This window comes from Ranitomeya variabilis, chromosome 1 (assembly GCF_051348905.1).
Source record: "Ranitomeya variabilis isolate aRanVar5 chromosome 1, aRanVar5.hap1, whole genome shotgun sequence".
Classification (NCBI taxonomy): Eukaryota; Metazoa; Chordata; class Amphibia; order Anura; family Dendrobatidae; genus Ranitomeya; species Ranitomeya variabilis.
Window position 1 is genome coordinate 894,365,224 of NC_135232.1, and position 26,511 is coordinate 894,391,734.

Below are 26,511 nucleotides of genomic sequence, written 5' to 3' on the forward strand. Positions count from 1 at the left end.
AAATGACCAATCCATAAGACTCAGGGCAGCGCCCGAATCCACATAAGCATCGACGGAAATGGATGACAGTGAACAAATCAGAGTTACAGACAAAATGAACTTAGACTGCAGAGTACTAATGGCAAAAGATTTATCAACCTTTTTTGTGCGTTTAGAGCATGCTGATATAACATGAGCTGAATCACCACAATAAAAACACAATCCGTTTTTCCGCCTATAATTTTGCCGTTCACTTCTGAACTGAATTCTACCACATTGCATAGTCTCAGGTGCCTGTTCAGAAGACACCGCCAACTGGTGCACAGGTTTGCGCTCCCGCAAACGCCGATCAATCTGAATGGCCATAGTCATAGACTCATTCAGACCTGTAGGCGCAGGGAACCCCACCATAATATCCTTAATGGCCTCAGAAAGACCATCTCTGAAGTTTGCAGCCAGGGCGCACTCATTCCACTGAGTAAGTACCGACCATTTCCGAAATTTTTGACAATATACTTCCGCTTCATCATGCCCCTGAGAGAGGGCTAATAAAGCCTTTTCAGCCTGAATCACCAGGTTAGGTTCCTCATAGAGCAAAGCCAGTGCCAGAAAAAACGCATCCACATTGAGCAATGCAGGATCCCCTGGTGCCAATGCAAATGCCCAATTCTGAGGGTCGCCCCGCAGGAAAGATATTACAATCTTGACCTGCTGAGCAGGGTCTCCAGAGGAGCGAGATTTCAAAGAAAGAAACAATTTGCAATTGTTCCTGAAATTCAGGAAGGTAGATCTATCTCCAGAAAAAAACTCTGGAATAGGAATTCTAGGTTCAGACATAGGAGTGTGAACAACAAAATCCTGTATGTTTTGAACTTTTGCAGCGAGATTATTCAGGCTGGAAGCCAAACTCTGGACATCCATATTAAACAGCTAAGGTCAGAGCCATTCAAGGGTTAAGAGGAGGTAAGAAGCAGCTAGACAGCAATTAAAGGCTAGGCAGCAAAACTCTGAGGGAAAAAAAAAAAAAAAATTTCCCTTCAACACTTCTTTTTCTCCTGCTTCAGCCCAAACAATTAACACTTTGTGGGCCGGCTATACTGTTATGGATCCCAATGGCTAGGGGATCGCACTGGACAAGCAAAAAATAACTCAAATAACGGACGAGCTCTAGGGTGATGGAACCTGGGCTGACCGCTGCCCTACTCCTGACAAACACAACTAGAAATAGCCAGGGAGCGTGCCTACGTTGATTCTAGACGCCTCGCGCCAGCCTAAGATCTAACTAGCACTGCAGAGAAAATAAAGACCTAACTTGCCTCCAGAGAAATAAACCCCAAAGGTATAGTTGCCCCCCACATGTATTGACGGTGAAAATGAGAGGAAGGCACGCACATAGATATGAAAATAGAGTTAGCAAAACGAGGCCCGCTATAACTAGAAAGCAGAAGGATACAAAAGGGGTCTGAGCGGTCAGCAAAAAACCCTAATCAAAAACCATCCTGAGATTACAAGCACCCATGTGCCAACTCATGGCACATGGGGAGCACCTCAGCCCACTAGAGCTTCCAACTAGCATAGAGTAATATTTAGCAAGCTGGACAAAAAACAAAACAACTGAAAAGCATAACTTAGCTTATCCTGAGAGATCTGGAAGCAGGTAGTCAGAACCAAACTGAGCACATCTGAGTACATTGATAGCCGGCAAGGGAATGACAGGAAAGCCAGGTTAAATAGGAAACACCCAGCCTCAGATGGACAGGTGGAAACCAGAGACCGCAACCCACCAAAGTCACCCAGTACCAGTTGTAACCACCAGAGGGAGCCCAAAAACAGAATCCACAATAGGGCAGTGTCCCAAAAGGGGGTAGTTGCCCAAAAGGGGGTGGAGTCCCTAAAGGGGGTGGTGGCCCTAAAGGAGAAAATAGCCCACAAGGGGGTGGTGGCCCTAAAAGGGGCTGAGTCCAAAAAGGGGATAGTGACCCCAAAAAGGGTGGAGCTTTCGAAAGGGTTACCTCAGTAGACATGTCTGGGGAACAGCAATGTTTGTGTTTTGCGTATTCCGAGTGCGGCATAGACTTCCCGTTTGATGACAGGCCGCAGGTGTGTACTGTTATGTTAGTGTTGTGAAATTGGATTTTGGGCTCCCCCCGGTGGCCACTGGTGGAATTGAACTGGTGTGCATCATCCTCTCTGTTCACCTGTTTCCATCAGGATGTGGGAGTCGCTATTTAGCCTTGCTCCTCTGTCACTTCCATGCCGGTCAACATTGTAATCAGAAGCCTTTCTGTGCATGTTCCTGCTGCTAGACAACTCCCAGCTAAGTTGGACTTTAGTCCTTGTTTGTTTTTGCATTTTGTTCCAGTTCACAGCTGTAGTTTCGTTTCTGTGTCTGGAAAGCTCTTGTGATCTGAAATTGCCACTCTGATGTTATGAGTTAATACTAGAGTCTTAAAGTAATTTCAGGATGGTGTTTTGATAGGGTTTTCAGCTGACCATGAAAGTGTCCTTTCTGTCTTCCTGCTATCTAGTAAGCGGACCTCAATTTTGCTAAACCTATTTTCATACTACGTTTGTCATTTCATCTAAAATCACCGCCAATATTTGTGGGGGCCTCTGTCTGCCTTTCGGGGAAATTTCTCTAGAGGTGAGCCAGGACTATATTTTCCTCTGCCAGGATTAGTTAGTCCTCCGGCCGGCGCTGGGCGTCTAGGGATAAAACGCAGGCTACGCTACCCGGCTACTGTTAGTTGTGCGGCAGGTTTAGTTCATGGTCAGTTTAGTTTCCATCCTTCCAAGAGCTAGTTCTTATGTTTGCTGGGCTATGTTCTCTTGCCATTGAGAACCATAACAGTTTGACCGGCCACAAAGGGTTAAATTAATTGACAGAGAAAGGAGAGAAAAGAGAAGTCTGCTGAAGTTTTTTTTTTTTTTTTTTCTTTTTTCCTTCAGTTCTGAGTGTGCTTGTGATTGAATCTCTTGCAAGTCTGCCTATATTGCAGCCTTTCTCTCTCTCTCTCCTTCTAATCCTGGAATGGCTCTGTGTTCACCTGTTTAAAATGGATATTCAGAGTTTAGCTGCAGGTTTGAATAATCTCACCACGAAAGTTCAAAATTTACAAGATTTTGTTGTTCATGTTCCTATATCTGAACCTAGAATTCCTTTGCCTGAATTTTTCTCGGGGAATAGATCTTGCTTTCAAAATTTCAAAAATAATTGCAAGTTGTTTTTGTCCCTGAAATCTCGCTCTGCTGGAGATCCTGCTCAGCAGGTCAGGATTGTGATTTCCTTGCTCCGGGGCGACCCTCAGGATTGGGCTTTTGCATTGGCTCCAGGGGATCCTGCGTTGCTCAATGTGGATGCATTTTTTCTGGCCTTGGGGTTGCTTTATGAGGAACCTCAGTTAGAACTTCAGGCGGAAAAGGCCTTGATGTCCCTATCTCAGGGGCAAGACGAAGCTGAAATATACTGCCAGAAATTCCGTAAATGGGCTGTGCTTACTCAGTGGAATGAGTGCGCCCTGGCGGCGAATTTCAGAGAGGGTCTCTCTGATGCCATTAAGGATGTTATGGTGGGGTTCCCTGTGCCTGCGGGTCTGAATGAGTCCATGACAATGGCTATCCAGATCGATAGGCGTCTGCGGGAGCGCAAACCTGTGCACCATTTGGCGGTGTCTACTGAGAAGACGCCAGAGAATATGCAATGTGATAGAATTCTGTCCAGAAGTGAACGGCAGAATTTTAGATGAAAAAATGGGTTGTGCTTCTATTGCGGTGATTCAACTCATGTTATATCAGCATGCTCTAAGCGTACTAAGAAGCTTGATAAGTCTGTTTCAATTGGCACTTTACAGTCTAAGTTTATTCTATCTGTGACCCTGATTTGTTCTTTATCATCTATTACCGCGGATGCCTATGTTGACTCTGGCGCCGCTTTGAGTCTTATGGATTGGTCCTTTGCCAAATGCTGTGGGTATGATTTGGAGCCTCTTGAAACTCCTATCCCCCTGAAGGGGATTGACTCCACCCCATTGGCTAGCAATAAACCACAATACTGGACACAAGTAACTATGCGGGTTAATCCGGATCACCAGGAGATTATTCGCTTTCTTGTGCTGTATAACCTACATGATGTGTTGGTGCTTGGATTGCCATGGCTGCAATCTCATAACCCAGTCCTTGACTGGAAAGCTATGTCTGTGTTAAGCTGGGGATGTAAGGGGACGCATGGGGACGTACCTGTGGTTTCCATTTCTTCATCTATTCCCTCTGAGATTCCTGAATTCTTGACTGAATATCATGACGTTTTTGAAGAACCTAAGCTTGGTTCATTACCTCCGCACCGGGAGTGTGATTGTGCCATAGATTTGATTCCGGGTAGTAAATACCCTAAGGGTCGTTTATTTAATCTGTCTGTGCCTGAACATGCGGCTATGCGAGAGTATATAAAGGAGTCCTTGGAAAAGGGACATATTCGTCCTTCGTCATCTCCCTTAGGAGCCGGTTTTTTCTTTGTGGCTAAGAAAGATGGCTCTTTGAGGCCGTGCATTGATTATCGGCTTTTGAATAAAATCACGGTTAAATATCAATATCCGTTGCCACTGCTGACTGATTTGTTTGCTCGCATAAAGGGGGCCAAGTGGTTCTCTAAGATAGATCTCCGTGGGGCGTATAATTTGGTGCGAATTAAGCAGGGGGATGAGTGGAAAACCGCATTTAATACGCCCGAGGGCCACTTTGAGTATTTGGTGATGCCTTTTGGTCTTTCAAATGCCCCTTCAGTCTTTCAGTCCTTTATGCATGACATTTTCCGTGATTATTTGGATAAATTTATGATTGTGTATCTGGATGATATTTTGATTTTTTCGGATGACTGGGACTCTCATGTCCAGCAGGTCAGGAGGGTTTTTCAGGTTTTGCGGTCTAATTCCTTGTGTGTGAAGGGTTCTAAGTGCGTTTTTGGGGTTCAAAAGATTTCCTTTTTGGGATATATTTTTTCCCCCTCTTCCATCGAGATGGATCCTGTCAAGGTTCAGGCTATTTGTGATTGGACGCAACCCTCTTCTCTTAAGAGTCTTCAGAAATTTTTGGGCTTTGCTAACTTTTATCGTCGATTTATTGCTGGTTTTTCTGATGTTGTTAAACCATTGACTGATTTGACTAAGAAGGGTGCTGATGTTGCTGATTGGTCCCCTGCTGCTGTGGAGGCCTTTCGGGAGCTTAAGCGCCGCTTTTCTTCCGCCCCTGTGTTGCGTCAGCCTGATGTTGCTCTTCCTTTTCAGGTTGAGGTCGACGCTTCTGAAATCGGAGCTGGGGCGGTTTTGTCGCAGAGAAGTTCCGATTGCTCCGTGATGAGACCTTGTGCTTTTTTCTCGCGTAAATTTTCGCCCGCCGAGCGGAATTATGATGTTGGGAATCGGGAGCTTTTGGCCATGAAGTGGGCTTTTGAGGAGTGGCGTCATTGGCTTGAGGGGGCTAGACATCAGGTGGTGGTATTGACTGACCACAAAAATCTAATTTATCTTGAGTCCGCCAGACGCCTGAATCCTAGACAGGCGCGCTGGTCGTTGTTTTTCTCTCGGTTTAATTTTGTGGTGTCCTACCTGCCGGGTTCTAAGAATGTTAAGGCGGATGCCCTTTCTAGGAGTTTTGAGCCTGACTCCCCTGGTAATTCTGAACCTACAGGTATCCTTAAGGATGGAGTGATATTGTCTGCCGTTTCTCCAGACCTGCGGCGGGCCTTGCAGGAGTTTCAGGCGGATAGACCTGATCGTTGCCCACCTGGTAGACTGTTTGTTCCTGATGATTGGACCAGTAAAGTCATTTCTGAGGTTCATTCTTCTGCGTTGGCAGGTCATCCTGGAATCTTTGGTACCAGGGATTTGGTGGCAAGGTCCTTCTGGTGGCCTTCCCTGTCTCGAGATGTGCGAGGCTTCGTGCAGTCTTGTGACGTTTGTGCTCGGGCCAAGCCTTGTTGTTCTCGGGCTAGTGGATTGTTGTTGCCCTTGCCTATCCCGAAGAGGCCCTGGACGCACATCTCGATGGATTTTATTTCGGATCTTCCTGTTTCTCAGAAGATGTCTGTCATCTGGGTGGTGTGTGATCGTTTCTCTAAGATGGTCCATTTGGTTCCCCTGCCTAAGTTGCCTTCTTCTTCCGAGTTGGTTCCTCTGTTTTTTCAAAATGTGGTCCGTTTGCATGGTATTCCGGAGAATATCGTTTCTGACAGAGGTACCCAGTTCGTGTCTAGATTTTGGCGGGCATTCTGTGCTAGGATGGGCATAGATTTGTCTTTCTCGTCTGCTTTCCATCCTCAGACTAATGGCCAGACCGAGCGGACGAATCAGACCTTGGAGACATATTTGAGGTGTTTTGTGTCTGCAGATCAGGATGATTGGGTTGCTTTTTTGCCTTTAGCGGAGTTTGCCCTCAATAATCGGGCCAGCTCTGCCACCTTGGTGTCTCCCTTTTTCTGTAATTCGGGGTTTCATCCTCGATTTTCTTCTGGTCAGGTGGAATCTTCGGATTGTCCTGGAGTGGATGCTGTGGTGGAGAGGTTGCATCAGATTTGGGGGCAGGTAGTGGACAATTTGAAGTTGTCCCAGGAGAAGACTCAGCTTTTTGCCAACCGCCGGCGTCGGGTTGGTCCTCGGCTTTGTGTTGGGGACTTGGTGTGGTTGTCTTCTCGTTTTGTCCCTATGAGGGTTTCTTCTCCCAAGTTTAAGCCTCGGTTCATCGGCCCGTACAAGATATTGGAGATTCTTAACCCTGTGTCCTTCCGTTTGGACCTCCCTGCATCTTTTTCTATTCATAATGTTTTTCATCGGTCATTATTGCGCAGGTATGAGGTACCGGTTGTGCCTTCCGTTGAGCCTCCTGCTCCGGTGTTGGTTGAGGGCGAGTTGGAGTACATTGTGGAAAAAATCTTGGACTCCCGTGTTTCCAGACGGAAACTCCAGTATCTGGTCAAATGGAAGGGATACGGTCAGGAGGATAATTCTTGGGTGACTGCCTCTGATGTTCATGCCTCCGATTTGGTCCGTGCCTTTCATAGGGCTCATCCTGATCGCCCTGGTGGTTCTGGTGAGGGTTCGGTGCCCCCTCCTTGAGGGGGGGGTACTGTTGTGAAATTGGATTTTGGGCTCCCCCGGTGGCCACTGGTGGAATTGAACTGGTGTGCATCATCCTCTCTGTTCACCTGTTTCCATCAGGATGTGGGAGTCGCTATTTAGCCTTGCTCCTCTGTCACTTCCATGCCAGTCAACATTGTAATCAGAAGCCTTTCTGTGCATGTTCCTGCTGCTAGACAACTCCCAGCTAAGTTGGACTTTAGTCCTTGTTTGTTTTTGCATTTTGTTCCAGTTCACAGCTGTAGTTTCGTTTCTGTGTCTGGAAAGCTCTTGTGATCTGAAATTGCCACTCTGATGTTATGAGTTAATACTAGAGTCTTAAAGTAATTTCAGGATGGTGTTTTGATAGGGTTTTCAGCTGACCATGAAAGTGTCCTTTCTGTCTTCCTGCTATCTAGTAAGCGGACCTCAATTTTGCTAAACCTATTTTCATACTACGTTTGTCATTTCATCTAAAATCACCGCCAATATTTGTGGGGGCCTCTGTCTGCCTTTCGGGGAAATTTCTCTAGAGGTGAGCCAGGACTATATTTTCCTCTGCCAGGATTAGTTAGTCCTCCGGCCGGCGCTGGGCGTCTAGGGATAAAACGCAGGCTACGCTACCCGGCTACTGTTAGTTGTGCGGCAGGTTTAGTTCATGGTCAGTTTAGTTTCCATCCTTCCAAGAGCTAGTTCTTATGTTTGCTGGGCTATGTTCTCTTGCCATTGAGAACCATAACATGTTAGACTGTGAAGGAGTTTCTGGACTGCTGGACTCAAAGAGTCAGGTGACTCTGACAGGAACTCCTCTCATTCTCTGTCTAACCGAGAAAAAGGTCAATGTTCGCTGCATCCATGGGGTCACTGTGGACTATACTGTGGACAGAGTGATCATTGATATGTCCAAAAGTATAGAGTGCCAAGATGGCGTTATAACAACAGACTTGTTCTACCCCTTTGAGAGGGGCCGGAACTTTGTGATCTTTGAAGACATATGGGAAGTTGACGCAGTGTGGGGTTGTTCAGAGGAGAGACGGAATGGTCATATTGAAGCCCCACTACAGCAGCAGGCTGTGGGGATTCCTGTTATTGGGATGTGTAAAGAGGAAGTAGCGCCACCTAATGTCAATAGTCCAGAGTTACGGGTGACCGGAAGAAAGTGTGGGTCTGACACCTGTTTAAGTGGGGACTTGTTGTTCCAGGATGACAGGGTGAGAGGGGGTGACTCCTATTCAGACTTTGACTCAAACGCAAGGGGAAAAGAGTGCAGTAAGGGGGAGCCAAGTAAAAATGACACATCTTTATCTCATCGTGGGGGCCGTGGAAAGACGGGGTCACGTGCAGATCATGTTATCATCCCTGATGAGGGGGTTACTTTATCTCTGACAAACCCTAGCACTGAGGTAGTTAGTGACGGGCTGGGGTTAGAACAGACGTATAGTAGACCCACATTTGCAATGCCCGGAAAGAGTGAAGTGGCTCAGTATGATGAAGGCTCCAGAGTACCTGATGCTGAAAAGATGGAGAACTCTGAAGTTACCAAGAGTCAAGAGGTATCTAAGAGTAAACAGACAGAGAGCCCTGCAGAGACCATAGATGTGGGTGCAGAAACAGGTGGAACCCTGAAGAGGCAGAGTGTGGGTGGGCAAGAGACCCCATCTGAAAATCCAATTAAAGAAGTGATGGTGCAACATGTGCTGGCCAAAAGAGAGCAGGCGTCACACACGCCGATCCAGCGATGACAGCGGGTGATCAGCGACCAAAAAAAGGTCCTGATCATTCCCATCGGCCAACGATCTCCCAGCAGGGGCCTGATCGTTGGTCGCTGTCACACATAACGAGATCGTTAGCGGGATCGTTGCTACGTCACCAAAAGCGTGACGTTGCAACGATATCGTTAACGATATAATTATGTGTGACTCAGCCTTTAGGGATACGGGTGATCTGCTGCGCAGGGTCGATGGGTTGTGTTTGGAGGGTGATACTCTTCTAGCCTCGGCGGATGATGAATCCCTCTATACCAACATCAAACATAAAGATGGTATTTCAGCTGTACCGTTTTTTCTTGGCACTTCCTCTTTATCTTTGGATGTGAGGGACCTTCTGCTGGAGCTATTGGAGTTCACCCTCACACTTAACTTTTTTGTGTTTAAAGGGTCCTTCTACCTACAGCACCAGGGGACCGCCATGGGGGCAGCCTTTGCGCCCACCTATGCCGGTCTCTTTTTGGGGCTGTGGGAGAGGAACCTTTTCCTGTATGATGAACAGGGGTTGATGGACCGTGTCCCTTTTTGGACACGGTACATTGACGATATATTCTTCGTCTGGCAGGGCACTCCCGTCGACCTTGAGCAGCTGATCCGTACCCTGAACAGCAATCACCTCAATATACATTTGGCCTTTAGTTATAGTGGTGAATCTTTGGACTTTTTGGATGTCACTATTAGGCGTGATTCTTGTGGTGTTTTACAAATGGACATTTATATGAAGGAGATGGCTACTAATACTTTATTCTTTGCCTCGTCCGGACACCCTAGGCACATGATTCGGTCTGTACCGGTGGGACAATTTTTTTTGCTCCGCCGGATTTGTTCCACTGAAGGGGATTTTGAGTCCAGGGCAGAGGAACTTAGACAGCGGATTTTAGCACGTGGCTATAGTCATAGGATGGTCAAAACTGCTTTACATAGAGCAAGGCATGCTTCCCGACATGATCACTGGGTCAAAATGTAAATCTGGGACAGATGATACAGTGAGATTCGTTACAACATTCAGCTCCCAGTCCAACAGGGTTCGTTCCATTTTGGAAAAGGCATAGCCAATCCTTAGGGTTGATCCCATAATTAAGAAATTTATTTCACCTAAACCATCAATGTCGTTCAGACGGGCCAAAAATTTGAGGGACCACCTTGTCTCCAGTCATTATGTTACACAAAAAATACCTACCTTTTTTGATAGCTTTAGAATGAGAAGTGGTTGCTTTCCATGTGGCGGATGTGTTGTCTGCCCCAATATTGACCGGTGCGATAATTTTGTCAACTCTGATGGCACAAGGTCTTTCAAAATTCGCCAACGCATTACGTGTACCACGAGATATGTGCTATATTATGCGATGTGCCCATGTGACCTTATTTATGTTGTAAATAGAAACACCGTGTGCACAGCTACAATATGGTGCCTAGACTAGGTTCCCAAACCATCAATAAAGTGATAAAGAAGTCTAGCACTCAACTTCAACAATAGTGGAGAATTTCTTTGCAGCACTTGAAACGTTTCAGTCCGTCTGGACTTTCATCAGTCACTACAATGCCACAACAAAGTGAAAAAACAAAATAAAGAGTACAATCCGTACAAAAAATCTAAAGTATATACAAAATGGTACAAAACAACAGATAAATGCATAAGGCTGATCATAAGAAAAGGTCATAAGCAAGCATGATCATGGAGTATATAGTTAATAAAACAGGCAGTGGAGAAAAGAGCAGGCAACACATGCTCTATGTCGACAGTGATCAAGGTGGCTGGTTATAGAAGCCGATATCAAAGGACATATAACACATACCGTGCTGATCCTAGCCAGTAGGAAAAGGTTTACTACGCATTTTATCCGGTTTGTTCTTACTGCGCTCCACGGAGTCTGTGGAACGCATACTATACATTTGCACCACACGGCCATCTTCTTCCGGTCTTCCCCACACAGCGATACGTCATATCCGGTGTGAGGTTCCCGCCCCTAGCTCTCCTGGCTTCCGCTCCGGATACCATTTAATCACACGGGTCCCTGCACTCCCCAGACTAGCGGTGGATTCTGTGTCTGGAGGCGGTGCTCCTTCCCATATTGCCGGCCCTCTCAGGTAACTACTAGCCATTCCAATGGTCCATACCACATAATTCTAATGTATACTATATGGTCGGTTCCTCACTTTTGTTTTATGCAGCCTGACGGTGTTATAACTGTGACTGTGGTCACCGCCCCACAACAGTAGCACACTATTCGAGGTATTGTACTTGCGTTTTCTTGTACTCCCCTACTTACACATTGGCCCCCATTATGCTTTATGGGCTCACATTTATCTCACATCTTGCTCCACAGCCTTTAGTCTCCTTTTTTTGCCCTATAGTGCGGCGGCGCGATTGTGAGTCTTATTACCTCGCCTCTCCCCTCCCTCTGTTTGTACCACTATGCTCATTCATTTCCCTCTTTTTGCATCATAATAGGCATATTCCGGGTATACTTATAACCCCTCTGTTAAACCTTTCCTACTGGCTAGGATCAGCACGGTATGTGTTATATGTCCTTTGATATCGGCTTCTATAACCACCCACCTTGATCACTGTCGACATAGAGCATGTGTTGCCTGCTCTTTTCTCCACTGCCTGTATTATTAACTATATACTCCATGATCATGCTTGCTTATGACCTTTTCTTATAATCAGCCTTATGCATTTATCTGTTGTTTTGTACCATTTTGTATATACTTTTGTTTTTTTCAATCAGATGAGTAACCAATTGTATGTAAAACAATTCTGTCAAGCACAATTTATAAACAAATCCTCCCAAAATTTTGTGCAAAAAAAGACAATAAATATCAATTAAAATAATTATTTATTTAATAGAATAATATTAAAATATATATAAGATAATTATAACAGCTGATAGAAGCACAATTATAAATATTTCTATAGGTATGGGATTATACAAAAAATTACATTAATACACCAATCCAGGTATTGCAAGAATATATATGTAAAGACCTGACACAAAGGACTCCTAAATGTCACACAGAATTATTGCAGCCACACAATGCATAAATATAAGGAAACCATGTATGACCTAGAATACATCCAAAAAAACTTTTACTAAATGTGCAAATCACAAATAAAGTGCAATAATATGTGCATAGCAGCAACTAAATCTACACAAAATTGTAATGTGATCACAAAAAAGTGCTGAAAGTGCAAAGATAAACTAAGTTTGTGCAAAAAAAACTAGTCATATGCTCAAGGACTGCATGTATCCTATCAGGGCTGACAGGCCCATACAAAGTGCTGCAGTGCCAAAGGCTATATATAATCTGTGTACAACACAGCAAGGAACCAGTAAAGTGTCTTAGTGCTTAAATGGACCAAAATGGACCAAAAGGCCAAAACCTGGCAAAGTGCATATATAAAATAAGAATTAATCAAAGTTTCCTCATACCTAATTGCTTCAAGATCCCTACGTACGTTTCGGCGTTAAGCCTTCTTCCGGGGGGCGTATACAATAAAACCCAGGGTGTGCATATTTAAGTAAATGGCCACCAATCAAAAAACAGATCCCAATCGTCGGGCGGTGTAAAGCGGCGCATGCGCAGATGCCCCGCCGCTGAGCACATCCGCCCAGCGTCACCAAGACAACGCACACCAAGCCAAACACCAAGCCACATGACGTGACCGGGGAATCGCCAGGGGCGCGCTGCCAAGGAAACAGACGCCGGAACAGATGCGGCCAGCAGCAGGGAAAATCACGCAGGCGCACAACCACCCGCACTGCGATCTGCAAAGAAAGGTGTAAACTATCCTAGGTGCGTTATATCGCTATCACAATGGATATCATCCACAAGGACCGCATCTTAATGAGACCTATAATATACCTAACTAACTGTGTACACAAAAGCTTATATGTATAAATAAATCAACACAAAAAATATTCTAATATGTGGAGTGTCACAAAATAAGAAAAATATATATAAAAATAAGCAACATATATACTAATTTATGCACATGTTAATGTAAAAAATAAATAAAATAATAATGTAATAATAATATGATAATAATAATTAATAATGAATAATTAAGCCAATCCCATATATGTGAAAATATTTTAAATACATATGTATGTAATTATAAATATAAATCCCCATATCAAAAATATATAAAAATATGATAATAATAAGTGTATATAAGTATATTTATAAATATAAATTCCCATATCAAAAATGTAAAAATATGATAATAATAAGTGATAATACATAATGTATAATGATTTAATCACAAAATATAATAGATACTTAAATCAATCCCATTTATGTGAAATTATATATAAATACATATATGTGTAATAATAAATACAAATACCTATATACAAATATATATATAAAGATATATCAGTGATTAATACCATATTAGTGTATAATAGTGTAACCATGAAATATAAAATTAAAAAATGCCATTACTAAACATATACTAATAAATACAAATGTTATAACTACAATAATGAGTGCAATAGTGCATCATGAGTACAATAATAAACACAAATATCATAAATATAAAATATACTACATATACAAAAATTACATGTTATAAAAAAAAAATAATTTCCTTTATTACATATAAAAACATTAATGTGCAAAAATTCTTCTAATTAGTTGATAGCAGTACCGTTCGTAAAGTCTTCTCGCTGCTCATAGGCTGGAGACCAATCCCAGAATAGAATAAATGATAATATAACTAGAAAATATATATATAAAAATTATTAAATAACATATTAAAAAAACACATAAAATATGCAATGTTAAAATGAATACAAAAGATGATCAGAGAAAAGGTGAATAACTTATATTCTCATTCAAACCCAGAGGTTGAAGGGTACGGAGGGTCCAGATCCACCTGGTTTCTTTCTGAGCAAGTCTGCGACTAATGTTGCCGCCACGTAGATCTGAAATAATTCTGTCTATACCTATTACACGAAGGCCAGTTGGATCACAATTGTGATAAATTTTAAAATGCCTTGGTAAGGTTTTCAGGTATTCTAATGTTTCTTTTTCTGCGGCAATAATCTCTCTAACATGTTCTCGTACACGCAACTTTAAATTTCTGGTTGTGAGCCCAACATATATTTTTTGACACGGACATGTGGCATGATATACAACAGCTTTCGTGTTACACGTAATAGACTGTGTTATCTTGTAAATTTTTTTGTCAGAACCAACAAAAGTAGATGCATGATCTATGTTGGGACAAGCAATACAATTGCCACATGGAGCACAACCCCATTTCTCAATGGGTTTAGGAATTATTGAGGGAAACAATGTAGATTGGGTGTTAATTGGATAAAAACTCTTAGTCAAATGATCTTTAAGATTTCGGGCTCGACGTGCTGTTATACAAGGTCGCTCTGGTAAGTATGCCCTCAAGACAGGATCACTGGTGAGTATGGTCCAATGCTTGGATAAAATATCCTGCATCATGCCCCATTGTGAGTGATATTCCGTGATTAATCTAACTCTAGTATCATTCTTTGATTTATATTTGGAAAAAATCAAACTCCCACGTTCAGTCTTCATGGCACGATGATAAGCCTTCTTGATACTTCTATGACTATAACCTCGATCAATGAATCTCTTTTTCATATCATCAGCTCGTACTTTGAAATCATCAAATGACGAGCATAGGCGCCGAAGTCTCAAAAACTGCCCAGTTGGAATAGCATTGATGACATGTTTGGGATGTGACGAAGAGGCATGTAACAACGAATTGACGGCCGTTTTTTTACGAAAAATATCAGTTTGTAAAATGCCGAAATTGTCACGCCGAATTGTGACATCTAAAAAATCGACATGATTAAAATCAAAATTGCATGTTAGTTTAATATTGAGTTGATTGCTATTTAAAACATTAATAAAATTTAAAAGATCCTCAGGAGTACCACGCCAAATAAAAAAATATCATCAATAGAACGAGTCCAAAAAACAACTCGTTCCATGGTATCCGTAGAAAACAGCTCCCTCTCCCACAGCTCCAGGAACAGGTTGGCGTAGGAGGGAGCACAGGCTGCACCCATTGCTGTTCCCTGGAGCTGCAGGAAGAAGGAGCCATTAAAAGTAAAAAAATGGTCTGATCATCTTTTGTATTCATTTTAACATTGCATATTTTATGTGTTTTTTTAATATGTTATTTAATAATTTTTATATATATATTTTCTAGTTATATTATCATTTATTCTATTCTGGGATTGGTCTCCAGCCTATGAGCAGCGAGAAGACTTTACGAACGGTACTGCTATCAACTAATTAGAAGAATTTTTGCACATTAATGTTTTTATATGTAATAAAGGAAATTATTTTTTTTTTTTATAACATGTAATTTTTGTATATGTAGTATATTTTATATTTATGATATTTGTGTTTATTATTGTACTCATGATGCACTATTGCACTCATTATTGTAGTTATAACATTTGTATTTATTAGTATATGTTTAGTAATGGCATTTTTTAATTTTATATTTCATGGTTACACTATTATACACTAATATGGTATTAATCACTGATATATCTTTATATATATATTTGTATATAGGTATTTGTATTTATTATTACACATATATGTATTTATATATAATTTCACATAAATGGGATTGATTTAAGTATCTATTATATTTTGTGATTAAATCATTATACATTATGTATTATCACTTATTATTATCATATTTTTACATTTTTGATATGGGAATTTATATTTATAAATATACTTATATACACTTATTATTATCATATTTTTATATATTTTTGATATGGGGATTTATATTTATAATTACATACATATGTATTTAAAATATTTTCACATATATGGGATTGGCTTAATTATTCATTATTAATTATTATTATCATATTATTATTACATTATTATTTTATTTATTTTTTACATTAACATGTGCATAAATTAGTATATATGTTGCTTATTTTTATATATATTTTTCTTATTTTGTGACACTCCACATATTAGAATATTTTTTGTGTTGATTTATTTATACATATAAGCTTTTGTGTACACAGTTAGTTAGGTATATTATAGGTCTCATTAAGATGCGGTCCTTGTGGATGATATCCATTGTGATAGCGATATAACGCACCTAGGATAGTTTACACCTTTCTTTGCAGATCGCAGTGCGGGTGGTTGTGCGCCTGCGTGATTTTCCCTGCTGCTGGCCGCATCTGTTCCGGCGTCTGTTTCCTTGGCAGCGCGCCCCTGGCGATTCCCCGGTCACGTCATGTGGCTTGGTGTTTGGCTTGGTGTGCGTTGTCTTGGTGACGCTGGGCGGATGTGCTCAGCGGCGGGGCATCTGCGCATGCGCCGCTTTACACCGCCCGACGATTGGGATCTGTTTTTTGATTGGTGGCCATTTACTTAAATATGCACACCCTGGGTTTTATTGTATACGCCCCCCGGAAGAAGGCTTAACGCCGAAACGTACGTAGGGATCTTGAAGCAATTAGGTATGAGGAAACTTTGATTAATTCTTATTTTATATATGCACTTTGCCAGGTTTTTGCCTTTTGGTCCATTTTGGTCCATTTAAGCACTAAGACACTTTACTGGTTCCTTGCTGTGTTGTACACAGATTATATATAGCCTTTGGCACTGCAGCACTTTGTATGGGCCTGTCAGCCCTGATAGGATACATGCAGTCCTTGAGCATATGACTAGTTTTTTTTGCACAAACTTAGTTTATCTTTGCACTTTCAGCACTTTTTTGTGATCACATTACAATTTTGTGTAGATTTAGTTGCTGCTATGCACATATTATTGCACTTTATTTGTGATTTGCACATTTAGTAAAAGTTTTTTTGGATGTATTCTAGGTCATACATGGTTTCCTTATATTTATGCATTGTGTGGCTGCAATAATTCTGTGTGACATTTAGGAGTCCTTTGTGTCAGGTCTTTACATATATATTCTTGCAATACCTGGATTGGTGTATTAATGTAATTTTTTGTATAATCCCATACCTATAGAAATATTTATAATTGTGCTTCTATCAGCTGTTATAATTATCTTATATATATTTTAATATTATTCTATTAAATAAATAATTATTTTAATTGATATTTATTGTCTTTTTTTGCACAAAATTTTGGGAGGATTTGTTTATAAATTGTGCTTGACAGAATTGTTTTACATACAATTGGTTACTCATCTGATTGAATTGTTGTTTTCTGTGTCTTCACAGATTTTGCTAACCTTACTTGTATGATGGATTATAAGGCCAGAGAAATATCCTGGCAGAACCAGCTGACTGGTGTTTTCAATTTTAAGCAGGGTAATGGTGATTTTGATGATCAGAGAAAATCTATTGAATTACAAAATAATATTAAACAATTATTATACAAAAGAATGAAAATTTACTGGAATAAAGCATTTTTGGAAAATTATATTAGACTCAAATTGATACCCAGAGGGTTAAGGATTAATGTATTTCCATCATTTCCGGTAGAAGATGCGGCATTTGTAACTGATTGGGAGGATGTTTGTTCTCAAAGCTCTACTAAATTTATGGAATTGTTTGGTCTTAATACCAAATCACTGGCAACATTGGACGCTCAAATTGATATGGCTCAAACTAATTTGAAATCAATATGTTCGGGTGAGGATCTTAATGCATTTTCATTGAAAATGAATAAACATTTTGATGAGTGGGAAGCACAGATTCGAGATACTCATTCAAAAAAATTATCAAGAGATATGAATGATTATAAGCAGAAGAAGGTTTATAGATGGAAACGGCCGAATATGCCTATGCATGGGGAAAGAACACCTTCAGTTTCATCTGTTTCTTCTTCTGGTGAATTCTCTGATTCCTCAACCAATATGATGTCTACTCGGTTTGGTAAACAAAAAAGGAAGTGGGACAGAAAAACTGGTTACAATAAGCGGAAGGCCACAGTGGATAATGATACAAATACACCAAAGGTGATTAATTTATCGAGTGAACCCCTGTCTAAAATTGAGATATCTTTATTGGAAAAAGGGTTGTCATTCTCACCTGCCTCTCGTTTTGATCATTTTACAGCTATAAAAGACCTTAATATTTTTGCAAGATCATTAATCTTTAAGAAGTGGTTTCATAATAAAGAAAAAGAACAAAGCCTATCCACTGTGGATGAACAAGAGATGCTTGAAACTCTTGTACAATTACAGGAAGAACATGAAACTATACCTTTAGGTAAGGTCCCTCAAACTTTGAAGCAGAAATCTCAGAGATTTCCGTCGCTGTCAGTCTGTCCTAGTGTAGATATCTTTGTACGTACTGTCTCTGAGGAATTTGGGAAAATACCATCGAATATATATTCAGATAATTTAACAACGGATGAACGTGCGGCCCTTAATTCCCTCAAGAAAAAGAAAGATGTAGTATTCAAAGCCGCTGATAAAGGGGGTAATATTGTGGTCTGGCCCTGTCGTATGTATGAACAAGAGATGAACCGACTTTTAAAAGACCGTCAATGTTATAAGAGATTAACATTTAACCCCCTTATTTCATATAGGGCTCAACTTGGGGGATTATTACAGACTGCACGTGATTCCAATATTATCACTAAAGAGATACAGGAGTTACTCAATATCAAAGAACCATCGATACCCACGATATATTTATTACCGAAGATTCACAAAGATCCCACATGCCCACCAGGTAGGCCTATTATTTCCGGTGTTGGAGGCCTAACAGAAAATGTCTGCCGGTATATTGATTCTCATTTAAAACCCCTTGTGGAGACACTACCGTCATATTTATGTGATACATCTGACTTACTCCGTAAAATTGAATCAATGGTTATTGATGATGACATGATATTGGTTACATGTGACGTAGAGGCATTGTACACAAGTATAAAGCATGATGATGGTCTTAAAGCTTCTAGATACTTTTTAAGCATGTTAAATTTTAATACTGAGGAAATTGATTTTCTTATTCTACTTTTAAAATTTATTTTAACCCACAATTTTTTTACTTTTAATGGCTCCTTCTTCCTGCAGCTCCAGGGAACAGCAATGGGTGCAGCCTGTGCTCCCTCCTACGCCAACCTGTTCCTGGGGCTGTGGGAGAGGGAGCTGTTTTCTACGGATACCATGGAACGAGTTGTTTTTTGGACTCGTTTTATTGATGATATTTTTTTTATTTGGCGTGGTACTCCTGAGGATCTTTTAAATTTTATTAATGTTTTAAATAGCAATCAACTCAATATTAAACTAACATGCAATTTTGATTTTAATCATGTCGATTTTTTAGATGTCACAATTCGGCGTGACAATTTCGGCATTTTACAAACTGATATTTTTCGTAAAAAAACGGCCGTCAATTCGTTGTTACATGCCTCTTCGTCACATCCCAAACATGTCATCAATGCTATTCCAACTGGGCAGTTTTTGAGACTTCGGCGCCTATGCTCGTCATTTGATGATTTCAAAGTACGAGCTGATGATATGAAAAAGAGATTCATTGATCGAGGTTATAGTCATAGAAGTATCAAGAAGGCTTATCATCGTGCCATGAAGACTGAACGTGGGAGTTTGATTTTTTCCAAATATAAATCAAAGAATGATACTAGAGTTAGATTAATCACGGAATATCACTCACAATGGGGCATGATGCAGGATATTTTATCCAAGCATTGGACCATACTCACCAGTGATCCTGTCTTGAGGGCATACTTACCAGAGCGACCTTGTATAACAGCACGTCGAGCCCGAAATCTTAAAGATCATTTGACTAAGAGTTTTTATCCAATTAACACCCAATCTACATTGTTTCCCTCAATAATTCCTAAACCCATTGAGAAATGGGGTTGTGCTCCATGTGGCAATTGTATTGCTTGTCCCAACATAGATCATGCATCTACTTTTGTTGGTTCTGACAAAAAAATTTACAAGATAACACAGTCTATTACGTGTAACACGAAAGCTGTTGTATATCATGCCACATGTCCGTGTCAAAAAATATATGTTGGGCTCACAACCAGAAATTTAAAGTTGCGTGTACGAGAACATGTTAGAGAGATTATTGCCGCAGAAAAAGAAACAACATTAGAATACCTGAAAACCTTACCAAGGCATTTTAAAATTTATCACAATTGTGATCCAACTGGCCTTCGTGTAATAGGTATAGACAGAATTATTTCAGATCTACGTGGCGGCAACATTAGTCGCAGACTTGCTCAGAAAGAAACCAGGTGGATCTGGACCCTCCGTACCCTTCAACCTCTGGGTTTGAATGAGAATATAAGTTATTCACCTTTTCTCTGATCATCTTTTGTATTCATTTTAACATTGCATATTTTATGTGTTTTTTTAATATGTTATTTAATAATTTTTATATATATATTTTCTAGTTATATTATCATTTATTCTATTCTGGGATTGGTCTCCAGCCTATGAGCAGCGAGAAGACTTTACGAACGGTACTGCTATCAACTAATTAGAAGAATTTTTGCACATTAATGTTTTTATATGTAATAAAGGAAATTATTTTTTTTTTTATAACATGTAATTTTTGTATATGTAGTATATTTTATATTTATGATATTTGTGTTTATTATTGTACCCATGATGCACTATTGCACTCATTATTGTAGTTATAACATTTGTATTTATTAGTATATGTTTAGTAATGGCATTTTTTAATTTTATATTTCATGGTTACACTATTATACACTAATATGGTATTAATCACTGATATATCTTTATATATATATTTGTATATAGGTATTTGTATTTATTATTACACATATATGTATTTATATATAATTTCACATAAATGGGATTGATTTAAGTATCTATTATATTTTGTGATTAAATCATTATACATTATGTATTATCACTTATTATTATCATATTTTTACATTTTTGATATGGGAATTTATATTTATAAATATACTTATATACACTTATTATTATCATATTTTTATATATTTTTGATATGGGGATTTATATTTATAATTACATACATATGTATTTAAAATATTTTCACATATATGGGATTGGCTTAATTATTCATTATTAATTATTATTATCATATTATTATTACATTATTATTTTATTTATTTTTTACATTAACATGTGCATAAATTAGTATATATGTTGCTTATTTTTATATATATTTTTCTTATTTTGTGACACTCCACATATTAGAATATTTTTTGTGTTGATTTATTTATACATATAAGCTTTTGTGTACACAGTTAGTTAGGTATATTATAGGTCTCATTAAGATGCGGTCCTTGTGGATGATATCCATTGTGATAGCGATATAACGCACCTAGGATAGTTTACACCTTTCTTTGCAGATCGCAGTGCGGGTGGTTGTGCGCCTGCGTGATTTTCCCTGCTGCTGGCCGCATCTGTTCCGGCGTCTGTTTCCTTGGCAGCGCGCCCCTGGCGATTCCCCGGTCACGTCATGTGGCTTGGTGTTTGGCTTGGTGTGCGTTGTCTTGGTGACGCTGGGCGGATGTGCTCAGCGGCGGGGCATCTGCGCATGCGCCGCTTTACACCGCCCGACGATTGGGATCTGTTTTTTGATTGGTGGCCATTTACTTAAATATGCACACCCTGGGTTTTATTGTATACGCCCCCCGGAAGAAGGCTTAACGCCGAAACGTACGTAGGGATCTTGAAGCAATTAGGTATGAGGAAACTTTGATTAATTCTTATTTTATATATGCACTTTGCCAGGTTTTTGCCTTTTGGTCCATTTTGGTCCATTTAAGCACTAAGACACTTTACTGGTTCCTTGCTGTGTTGTACACAGATTATATATAGCCTTTGGCACTGCAGCACTTTGTATGGGCCTGTCAGCCCTGATAGGATACATGCAGTCCTTGAGCATATGACTAGTTTTTTTTGCACAAACTTAGTTTATCTTTGCACTTTCAGCACTTTTTTGTGATCACATTACAATTTTGTGTAGATTTAGTTGCTGCTATGCACATATTATTGCACTTTATTTGTGATTTGCACATTTAGTAAAAGTTTTTTTGGATGTATTCTAGGTCATACATGGTTTCCTTATATTTATGCATTGTGTGGCTGCAATAATTCTGTGTGACATTTAGGAGTCCTTTGTGTCAGGTCTTTACATATATATTCTTGCAATACCTGGATTGGTGTATTAATGTAATTTTTTGTATAATCCCATACCTATAGAAATATTTATAATTGTGCTTCTATCAGCTGTTATAATTATCTTATATATATTTTAATATTATTCTATTAAATAAATAATTATTTTAATTGATATTTATTGTCTTTTTTTGCACAAAATTTTGGGAGGATTTACTTTTGTTTTTTTGTACGGATTGTACTCTTTGTTTTGTTTTTTCACTTTGTTATGGCATTGTAGTGACTGATGAAAGTCCAGACGGACTGAAATGTTTCAAGTGCTACAAATAAATTCTCCACTATTGCTGAAGTTGAGTGCTAGACTTCTTTATCACCTTATTTATGTTGGACTTACAACACGCCAGCTTAAGGTTCGCACTAGGGAACACGTCTTGGGGATTCAGGCGGCAATTGGCTACACGGATGCTTCCACTCTCAAAACGATACCACGTCATTTTAGGAATTTGCATAATTGTGACAGTACCCTGTTGAGGGTACGAGGTATTGATGCCCTGAAGATCACCATCAGGGGTGGCGATCTGTCTAAACGCCTGGCTAGACTGGAGACAAGGTGGATTTGGGCTCTAAATACGGTCCATCCCCTTGGTCTGAATGAGTGCCTACCATTTGCTCCCTTCCTGGGGTCCCCGGGTTGATGTGTGTCAATTGGTGAGACTTTTTCCAAATTGTTATTTTTAATTTTATGGTTCTAATTTTTGTATATTTATATTTATAATTCAGTGGTTGTTGTTTTCCTGACGAAAGTGCTGAGCGTTTGTGAGAAAGTCCATTATGGCTACGGAATTATCGCTCAATTTATTATATTGTGTATGTGTCTTGTATTTGTTGTTTGGGCAGATATGAGTTATGTTAAATACCTTGTACTAGTTTTATATATTTTTGCACCATTTTTTGCTGTATTGTATTGATTTGTAAAACTAGCTCTAATGTTGTACATTTATTGTTATTTATACGAGGATGTATAACATTTGTATACTAAACTAGGACTTTATTGGTGTTATCCATTTGTTATACATTATGCTCCATGCTAGCTTGTTTACAGCTGTGGTTGTTGAACTTAGCCAATATGGCCACCGGCGTTTGTGCGCTGTTCAGTTTTGCCCTGCTGTTTCTTCTGGCGCCGCTCACCATCTGATGTGTTGGTCACATGGTGCCCCCATCGCTCATCACTATATGCCCCTTGAGGAAGGAAGGAGACTTCCGAAATGCGCATCGGGGAGGGCGGGAGATTGCGGGTGTTCCTGCTGCATACCACTAGGTATAGTATTCCTAGGATGATATTGATTCATGAACTGTTGCTAGTACTATCTGGGGATCTATAGCCTATATTATTACATAACTGTGGATATCATGCTGTCTCTTACCGCATATTTCTATGCGGCACTGCTCGCCACCTTTTAGCCATGTTTGTTGTCAATTGATCTTGTTTGTACCAATAAATGTATTTTTGCAATATTTTTGCTTTAATGTTTTGGACTTTGTTCCACTGTAAATTTTTGTTTGTGAGGTTTTTCATATTGATCTCAGTGGGTCCTTTACTAGTCCGTAATTGTTGCCATGGAATGCACCTTCATGGACTAGTAAAGGACCCACTGAGATCAATATGAAAAACCACACAAACAAAAATTTACAGTGGAACAAAGTCCAAAACAATAAAGCAAAAATATTGCAAAAATACATTTATTGGTACAAAGAAGATTAATTGACAACAAACATGGCTAAAAAGGTGACGAGCAGTGCCGCATAGAAATATGCGGTAAGAGACAGCATGCAGAATGGGAGACGGCAGCAAACATGGTTCGAGATTCCCCCTGTGCAGAGGCGGGAACTTGACTCCTAACAGTTAATGCAGAGTTAAATTATACATATATATATGTATAATTTAACTCTGCATTAACTGTTAAAAGTCGAGTTCCCGCCGCTGCACAGGGGGAATCTCGAACCCTGTTTGCTGCCGTCTCCCACTCTGCATCGGCCGCAGTGGAGCCTGCTCAGTGGAGACGTCGATCCCAGCGTCTCAATGAATCTGATACTGTGCAAAGGGTTACTGCTGCCTCTCCAGTCTCTGCTATTGTACCCTGCACTGGACTGCAGCGAGCAGGCTTTTCTTGGACTAAGTCCTGCTTTGCACACACTGAGCATGCCCAGGGTAAGAGATCTCAGTGGAGATCAAGGGTCACATGCTCAGGTACTGCAGCAACTTCCATTGGTCCTCCAGGAAGGCCCTGTACCTGATCAAGTTCTGTGGCAACCTTCCATTGGTCCTTCTGGGAAGGTCCTGAAGTTGCTGCAGCTATAAAAGGTACTCATGACTGTATGGCCATGCGCAAGTATCAAATGTGTACGAGCTCAGCGCCAGTGTGGTCGTGAGTGTGGCCAGGGACCCGGCTGAAATAAGCCCATAGAGTGCTGGCACCTCCGGCGAGGAGTTTTGTGTGTACGCAGTCAGGGACCCGGGTGAAATAAGCCCCTAGAATGCTGGCACCTCTGGTGAGGAGTTTATTTGAGTGAATTCAGGGCTGGCTAATAGCCATTAGAATTCCAGCTCCATCGGAGAGGAGCTGCATGTTTGGTTTGGACTGCATGACCACTGTCGGCTCTACTCAGTAGTTGTGTCCCTTGTGAGCTAAACAGGGCACAGCGTTCTCTTTACTATGGGCTCTGTGAAGTAACAGAGTTCTTTATATTAATTTACTTCACCGCCTTACTTAGCAGCAGGTTCTTTCCTGCACGGTGGATCCCGGGTTGCGAACGCACCTATCTCACCTAATAAACATATTCGGTGCGTTCCGCCAACCCTAACTTTAACTATGTTGCATACCAGTGGCCATTTGTGTATTTTGCTTGCTATTTCCCATATGTTGTCAGAAATTACTGTTAGGCCACACATCATGGCTGATAAGGAAGGAGCGCTATTTGGCTTTTGGAGCACAGATTTTGCTAGACTAGTTTGTGGGCGACATTTGCAGATCCCGAAAGGTGCGAGAACAGAAACCCCCCAAAATTGACCCCATTGTAGAAACTGCTCCTCTCAGTTAGTTCATCTACAGCTGCAATTACCATTTTGTAGCATCCACACCAGGCTTTATTCTGTAGAATTGCAAATCTGCCAGTCTAGTACCCATATATTTTGCCCCCGTACAGTGTAACACCACATTGTGCCCAGCTTGTGCGACTGGCGATACTCACCTGTAAATTAAGTGCCTTTTCTCCATTACAATAATGCCAAATATGTGGCCTCTTAGTGTGGTTTATGCAGGGGGGAATTTGGATTTTAGAGCACAGAATTCACTGGATTTTATTTAAGGGAATGGGAGCCATGTCGCTTTTCCAGAGACTTTGTTACCCACTCAGGGCATGGGGATGTATAGTGGACTCACTAGACCACTGATGGAGCAGTGGTAGCTGTATACCCAGTACACAAGAGACAAAAGAATGAGCTTCCAAAAACCAAAGGTATTTATTTAAAGGAAGCTGAAATAATTATAGGGGATAACTCGGGAGACTCTTTGCGTGAAACAAGACAACTACAGGACACAGTTTTATACGTGGTAAAGTCTATATTATCACACAGTGATTCAAACAGGTGCAGAGAGAAACTCAAGTCCACAACACTTGGTGTAAATATCAAGTGCAGCTCAGCAGTCTATAGGAAACTTCAGAGGAAAATGCAATCACGCAGAAAGTCTATGAAACACAATTATTCTTGAGGATACTTGACACAAATAAGTCCTTGCTTAGTCTAAAACACAGATAGATATGCTTATAAGGCAGTTCAAATACTATCTTAGCTGAACCAGGGAGGTCTGGGTAATAGTCTCAGGTTCTTGCAGAGCAGCAACAGCTTACATTTCCAGCAAATGCAGATGGAAGTAAACACGAGCAGCAGATGAAGGAGGATTACTGGAACTGGCGTATGCAGCAGAAACTCAGAGCAGGGTAGCAGGATAACCCCCCAGGTTCACAGGAGCAGGTATATAGCCAGGGAGTCACCAGAGGTCAGGAGCTGGATGCAAGACAGAATACTCTAGCACAGACTGAAGGCTGGGGTGGAGTTTTATAGCAGGAAGACACAGTGCACATGAGATCAAAGATGCCATCTTGGAAAAGGGCAGTAATACACAAAAAGGTAATAAAAAATGTTCAGAGTCTTGACAGAAGCTTAACAAAAAGGAAGAGGCGCCTGAGGGAAGAACCCTCTGGGTCACGACACTGATCCAGGTAGTGGAGCCACGGGCAAGATGTACCCCTATAGAGGGATTCCCCCGTCGCAACACCAGGTGGCCTATATGCCACGGTACCTGGACCAGAGGGATGACCCATACTGACCATATTTTCAAGGTTGTGGAATACTGGTTCTGTTGATGTAGAGAATTCTGGTATCTCTGTGTAATCCCGGAAAGCCTGATCCTGTCGGCAGTGATATCTGGATGGTTTTGTGAGAAGTGGCTTGGTCAGCCCGGAGTGGTAACTGGAAAGTCCAGAAGGTTCC